This window comes from Channa argus, chromosome 4 (genome assembly GCF_033026475.1).
Source record: "Channa argus isolate prfri chromosome 4, Channa argus male v1.0, whole genome shotgun sequence".
Taxonomy (NCBI): Eukaryota; Metazoa; Chordata; class Actinopteri; order Anabantiformes; family Channidae; genus Channa; species Channa argus.
Genome location: NC_090200.1, coordinates 21,697,501 through 21,705,000, shown reverse-complemented (window position 1 = coordinate 21,705,000; position 7,500 = coordinate 21,697,501). Strand labels below are relative to the sequence as shown.

The 7,500-nt window shown below is 41.6% G+C and overlaps 1 protein-coding gene across 5 annotated transcripts in view; it reads left to right on the top strand.

Annotated features, from left to right (window-relative positions):
* The window catches only part of tspan9a (tetraspanin 9a), a 184,704-nt gene that overhangs the window by 68,801 nt on the left and 108,403 nt on the right, over positions 1–7,500 (top strand). For 2 of the 5 annotated variants that reach the window (XM_067503092.1, XM_067503088.1), the window contains one exon: positions 4,405–4,461. The exons of 2 other annotated variants lie outside the window; for them this stretch is intronic. The gene's annotated coding sequence lies outside the window, so the exon portion shown is untranslated. Of the gene's footprint in view, positions 1–2,840; positions 2,894–4,404; positions 4,462–7,500 lie in introns of all 5 variants that reach the window. One more of the 5 variants, XM_067503091.1, reaches the window with a different exon arrangement.

The following is a 7,500-nucleotide window of genomic DNA, read 5'->3' as shown; positions in this document are numbered from 1 at the left end:
AAAGACATAGAGAGAATGTGTGTGCGTAACTTCACACTACAGGAGGCATTGATGTGTAGAGTCAGTTATTGTCATCTGAATTGTCTATTAAAGAAGAGCTAATACATTGTGACTCAAAGTAAAGCAATAACCTGTTGAAGCTGATAATTGCTTTATTTATATATAAAAACACTGAATGAACACTTCTGAAAAAAGCTAAATGGAAACAATTATTCTCACGATCACCTTGAGAGTCCAACTGTGTTTCCTCTTATCTATTTCCAATTGAAGGTTTGCTCTCTACTGTAGCTATATGCTGACAGCTTTTTTCAACTCTCCATGTGGAAAGTAATTGCATGATTAAAGCTGCACATAAAAATTCCGTCCTGTCTATTATAATTCAGCTTCTGCTGGAACCTGTAGGCCCGTATCTCACCAGCGGTGCCACACAGTTTGCTTCACTTCCAGAGCCTAGTAGCTCTCCCGCAGCCCTTCAACTTAACTTCCACACACATCAGCCTGCAATCAGAGCTTGGCCAAGCCTACCCACGGTCTTGAATTACACAGCAATTCACTCTGATAAGTAACTGTGCTTTAGTCATGCAGATTGGTAATGGAAGTTGTGTGGTTTAAATACAGAATTGGAAGAAGAGTCAAGTTTAAAAAAAAAAAAAAAAAAGTTTAGCCAGAGTTGAGCTGTATGCCCAGCCCAAGATCTCTCTAATTTCCATTTCTCATTTTCACATCCCAATGGTGCCAGAGGAAGTGTGCATTTGTGTGTGTTGTATGGCTGTGCGAGTTTGCTCAAGCATTCACACTGCTTGTAAACTCAATGGAAGGAGATCTGTTTTGGCTCCTTTCCAGCATTCCCGGGCCGAGGCGTCATGCCATCCATGCATGTCAGTTCCGCTGTGAGCCATGGCGTGAAGAGTCGAATCTGGGTGAGACTTGAGGCACGACGACAATGTAAAGAGACGAAGGACTGAGAGTCCGATCTTAACCAATGCAGCTGTTGAGGATTTGGAAGGTGACGTTTTCTTCCCTTCCCTACAGTAGAGCTGGATTAAAGCAACACACCACTTACTGTGGAGAGACTTCGACCCAGGAAACCTCGTAACGTGCAGGGGAGAGGATACAGGGAGGGAATGATGGTGGGAAGAGATTTATCTGAAGAGACAGATATGGAGGGACAGCTGCTGGGTGCAAATGTCCTATGGAAGAAGAAAGAAGAGAGGGAGGGGTGGGAGAAACTGAAGAAGTAGGTGGGGGGGAAGTATGTAGAGTCATTTATATAGATGATGGTCTTATGGATTACCCTTAGGGTTGTGTTCACACAGCAGACTCAGCAGTATTGCAACCGCAGAACACAGTGGATTTCTCTAACCTAAAATCACACACAGGTGCACACATGCACGTCTGCGAGACATCGTGGGACACTTATTTGAACCTCAAGGCGTAGCCTGATCAATAGCCAGACAGCTCCATAATAAAAAGGAGCCCTGCCTTCATTTTAGACGGATGTGCTTCGTTCCATGACCTGCCATTTCAATTTCATTGTCCCCCACCTAAAACGGCACAGATATCAAGCATCGCATTGTCTCTGTTTCTGCATTTGTTCTAGAAAAGCAGATTGAGCATGGAATGAATGGAATCCTCTCTGCACCACGTTGCTCATAATCCTTACAGGGTGTTAAACCTGAGACAGCATGATTCATAGATGAAAATAAAAAGCAAAATCGGCATGGTTCACAGTAATTCCTGTACATGCATCACAACTGGACTTTTGGCAGCCCACCTAAATACTTACTGAAATCAATCCAGTCAGAGGAGGATGGAGCGTAGAGTCCAGTGGTATGGACAACCAGTTGCTTTCCATTTTTATGACTGTATAAATTCTTTAAGTACTGTAAATACCTTTTTACACTAACATTTAATCAGGATAGCTCTTATTATACAGAGGAATGTTACACAGTGTGTTTTACCCTTAGGCTTGTCCAGCAGCGCTGCATTTTGTGAACACTTGTCTTCCACAGCAGGAGAAAAGCCAGCCGTTCTCAGCTGACTTGCCGATGTGTGCCAGCGCTGGCTGACACTGCCTCGTTCACAGCTGTGTGATCTCTCTATGCTCCACAGCTGCAGGGCTCTGCTCTCTCCCATGAGACAAATGACACACCATTACCACACACAGCACAGCAGTGACTTTTCAATGCACCCCCCCCCCCCCGTTTTCTTATTAAAACAAGGTTATTTGTTTCCACTCTTTTCAATGCAAGTCCATACAGTGTGCTTTCAGTTTATGGGGAGGGGGGGAAACAAAACTATGACACGATGAGTTTAAATCTCTTCTTTGTTTTCTTTTAGATTTAGTTGTTTCAGCCTAGTGAACAGGCGACTCTGTGTTGGAATGCCAAGGTCAGCTTTCTTCCCCTGTCGGATGTTGAAGAATTGTGTTTGAATGCTAACAACCAAACACCCACAAAGCTTTGAGAAGGCTCTCTCTGTCCACTGAAATACAGAGTGTCTTGTATGTTTCTCTGGATAACGAGCTATCATCGTGGCTGCTGCAGAATCTCAAGCAGGCACACATCTGAGCATGTTAACTCGTCCGCACATACTGCATACAGACACAAACGGGGTAAAGAGCCACAGATGGTAAATATAGCTCACAGGGAGTGAGTGGTCACATCTCAAGCCAAATTACAGTCTGTTTATAGCTATAGGAACCTTACTAAGTCTGCTGTATGATGCCTGATGACTGGAAACCAAAATCTATCTCCTGAGCGTGACGTACTGTGGAAATGTTGTTCCAGCTTTCAGCTAAATGAATGCTGACAGCCATTATTTATTTATTTTTTCCACAGTCACTGTTTATGGTTGGCTGTCCAGTTGGCTATCTGCAGTCGCCCAGGAAACAGTAAGGAGTCAAACTTGTAATGATGTAGCGTAATTATATTTGTTTTGTTACACATTGCATCATTGGGCCCCCATTTAAATCTGCCTGCTAATGGGAGGAACAAACTGCCCTGTTTTTGCCAGTTGTGTCACTCTTCAGTTTGTTCCTTCTCTGTACAGTATGAACTAGTCAATTGTTCACTGTGTTTCTCTCTATCTCCTCCTTCTGTTGTTATCTATGTTTCTTTATGATCTGTGAGTCATCGCCTCCTGCCACAGTCACAAACAGAAATTATGCTCATTCTCTTCTCACTACTTACCTTCTTTCTGCCCCCCCTTGCACCTGCCCACCCAGCCACACATTGCTTTTCATGCCAAGCCTGACCTTATTTTTTTTTAGTGACTTATCTTTTCATAGAAATTGAAAACCCTGAAGCCATTTTATTCTATCTTGTCCTCGCCTTTAAATCCTTTATACGATAAATGTGTGTGTAATGAAAAGAGGTCCTGAAAAAATGGGAGGGGGAAAAATAGACAATTCTGACTGACACAGTAAGGTTCACACCTCACTTGTAGGATACAGAGCAGTCATTGCTGTCCATCAATCAGGCGAAAAAGATTTAGATTGTGCTTGACTGGACATTGACTTTCCTGTGTCCTCCAGCCAAAGCCTTCTCTTGTGTTTGCATGAACATTTCAGCAGTGAACATGACATTGCCATTCAGAAATGGCCCTTTTGGCACTGGCATCAGACATTGTCCTTTGGTCGGCTTATGCAACAGCTTCTACAACAGATCGAGGGGAGCTTTAGCCACCGTTTTTCACAATAAAATGGAAATTAAAGCAGCGACTGTGCCCTCGTTAGTCATCCAGTGGGGAAGAAAGTGACCCCTCTTATACAAGATTGAGGCACTAAATCAGCCTGCTGTCACTTCCTGCTCCTCTCATCAGAAACAGCTCTTGAAAAACCATGAGTTAGCTGTGTGGCTTTGCGTGCCCATGTGTTTTTTCTGCACCTACATGTGTTTAATCTCAACAGTGTGCTTGACAAAGTTGACTCTGAAAATACAGAAAGAGAACGTGAAATACAGCCATATTTACTTTAATGAGGTGCCAATGTCCTTTGTGTTGTGACTACTGCAGCATACAAGGTCACACTCTCAGGGCTTTGTTGTCTTGAGTAGTACTCAGACCAGCTGTTTGACCATTCTGTAAAATCACAGGGATACAGCTTTAGTGTACTGCTGTGTAGCCTGCTGTAAACACACTCAACCTGAGGTTGCACTGATCAAATTTTAATACCAACTTGAGGCAGGTGAGATACGAGTTTTTATTTTATATTCCTGTTTTATTGTTGGAATAAGGATGTTTCTCTGGGATTATAGTTTACTGGACTGGGTGGAAGGGGGGGCAGTAAGTGCTTCAAATAGTTGACTTGTTTAATAAATGAATGGCTAAAAAACAAAAAAGTCATACTCTAAGCACAAACTTTCCCAGGCCAGAAACTGACTGACTTGCTGTTTGCTTTTGCAGACCTTTGACCTCTCCAGCCTGTGGTGCAGACAGTTTTTCTCCCTACTTTTTAAAAAGGTAAGAATTCTATGCTCACCTGCCACACCCCTCCTCCATCTGCTGTGACAATCTGTTGAGAGAGCACCAAAACGAAACTGAGAGCCTCTAATTAACCAAGAGGATTCAATAGCATTCCTCCTCAAACATCTCCTGTGTGTTGTTGTGTTTATCCAACAAGCCCCCTCAGATGGAAAAAGCTCACATTAATTCAAACATTTCTTCAATTGCAGCCCACGCTTGTCACACCTGGGATTCCTCTGCATGCAGAGTGGATAAGGATGCAGATGTAGCAAAGACAACCATGTCCAGGTCACAGTAGACCTATGTAGATGTGCGGATGAATCCCTCTGTGTGAAAGTGCAAGGGGCAAGGGGTTCACCCTAAACCTCCTGTTGCATGGTACCCGTGCTTCAAAGAGAAGCGCAGCTTAGAGGGGCTAACTAAAATTAGCCGGGCAACAGATAACCTGTGCCTTGAGATCAAAGTAAGGCTGAACTGTCAGACTGTTTGACAGCGCCTGTGGTGGCAGAGCTTGTAGAAGGAGGAATGTAGATCAAGAGAGAAAGATGACCGGAGAGTGAGCGAGGCTTCAGTGCTATTCATGCATGCGGATGAGAGTCCAAGTTCCACGTCAGCAGGTTATTCATGAGGGTTTAAACTGAAAAGGGTCAAGGTTTTGTGTTTTGAATGTCACACTCTCACTGACAGTGTTTTGTTTAGAGAAGTTTCCATTACCAGTAGGATCAGTATATAGTTCACTAAAACTAATTTCAGTCCCAGCTCAAGAGCAGGCCTCTTGATGAACCACAGGAACTTGATGTTAGATCCTTTAGCTCTCACTGAATGTTTTTGGCCTATTTGTCCAGGACTTTGTTTGCTCTAATTTTAGCTTCTGTACAATTTATAGATAGATACCAGTCAAACCTCCCTGTTCACTGTCTAATTTGTTTTTACATACTTTCACACTTTAGTGGTGTTCCAGTGTTGCATATGCTCTTGAAGTTAAATCATAACTGCATTTTTTTTTTTTTCATTTTAGTTGAGTTATTCCACAATATTTTCATGTACCCTCAGGCAATAGAAGAAGTACTTACTCGATTATACGTACCATTGGTTTATGGGTGGTTGATATCTGAAATATACTCATATCGACGTGTCGTGGCTTTTTCTCTGTGGAATGTAGTGAATTACTATTTTGTGAAGATCGAGTACAAACTCTACAAATCTTGGAGTTCTGGTTTTTGGAATATTACATCCCCGCTTTAAGGCCTATTCTGTTAACATGGTGATACTATCAATCTGCCGCACTCATGTTATGCAAGTTTTAAAACAAATGCACCCTTCATGCTACACTAACAAATTGTAAACAGTGAAATGATGAGGAAACATATGACAAATTAATCAAAAAGAACAACATATCAAAAGAGGAGACAGAAAAGGAAGAAAATTTTCTTCTGGGTGCTCCATTAAACCCATCTATATCTTTAAACTGTTTATGTCTTTGCTGTTAATTTTCTTTGCTGTCAAAGTGGCATTTGCAGTAGCAATATTTGTAGACCCAGCTCTCAAATAGTTTCAGTTCCGTCTAAAGTATGTAAGTCTAAGCTATTATTTATTTTTATTTAAGAGCTGCTAATGATTTCCTGTTTTGGATACATACTGATTTGTTAAATTAAGTTGATTGGAAACTACTAATAAATGCAAACATCATTGTTTTAATAAGGACTTATGTCACAGGGAATCATCATACTTGTGTGATTTGGGCATTTAATTAATAAAGACTTCATGAAAGGCTTTACAAGAGATTTCAGTATATTAATATATCGTGTATCCCAATATAGCCTTAAAACAATGTTGCAATTTTGTTTATAGGCCATATCGCCCAGTGCTACTTTAGTTAGACACTGCTTTTTTGGTTAAAGACAGCGTTGGGTAACTGTGTGTTAAGAAAGCACTTTCTGTGCTTCATAACTCTGTAAGAGTTACCTCAGTGCCATGCAAGAAACGGGGTGGCGGGGTGGCTGTAGCTCAGTTGGTAAGGCAATTGACCATGGACCACAGGGTCAGTGGTTCAATCCCCGCTCCTGGCTACAAGTCGAAGTGTCCTTGGGCAAGACACTGAACCCCAAGTTGCTCCCGGTGGGTCAGGTGAGCACCTTGGATGGCAGCCACCGCCATCAGTGTGTGAGTGTGGGTGTGAATGGGTGAATGGGAAGCAACATTTTAAAGCGCTTTGGATAAAAGCTCTATATAAGCGACTATTTATTTATTTATTTTTTACAACCCATAATGCAACGCTCTTTGTAGAAGGGTACGTCAAACACAACGCATTGATGCTCTTGCAAGTCAGAAAGAAAATCAGATGTTAAGAACACATAATTTCCTCATTACAAAATATTTCCAAAGAAAATTTTTTTTTGTCAGTACGTTACTTAGCAGAATATTTATTACAGTATAGGATTGCCTAATTGTCTCCTGTTTTGGCATGACAAACCATAGTTAGTTAGCAGCATGGCTAAATAATTCAGCAACAGGTAAAGCTTCAAACACACAAAAAAAAAGGCAGTTGTTTATTTACTGGCGTGTACAGCGTGGGCCTGTACTCTGTTTGCATACCAACACATTGTATTTAAATAGCATCACAAGATGGTAGCCTCAATGTCCTCCATGTTTGTAAGGCTGTCTTCTGGCAAAATATTGCATTTTTAGTTGTCTGTTGTTTCCATTGCTGTTTTGAGTTTTATCTTCATCTCTGCAACCAGTTGTATCCTGCTTTGTCCTTTGCTCACCCCTGAAGGCTTTACACAGCTTCTGTGTGACAGAAACTGCCTGTGAGAGAAGGCAAGGGACCACGAGGCTTGTAAGGTTCATGTTAAGTGTGATTAAATGTGCAATTAGGCAAAAATCAACAACAGAGCTTTTGAAAACAGGCTTCTTTAGCAGTCTGTATCTTGGTTCACTGTCGTAAATTTAACTTTTATTCACAGTGTAATAATTTGCCCTTCAGTTGTCAGATCATTCAGTCATATTAACGAACAAGGACACACAAACACATTT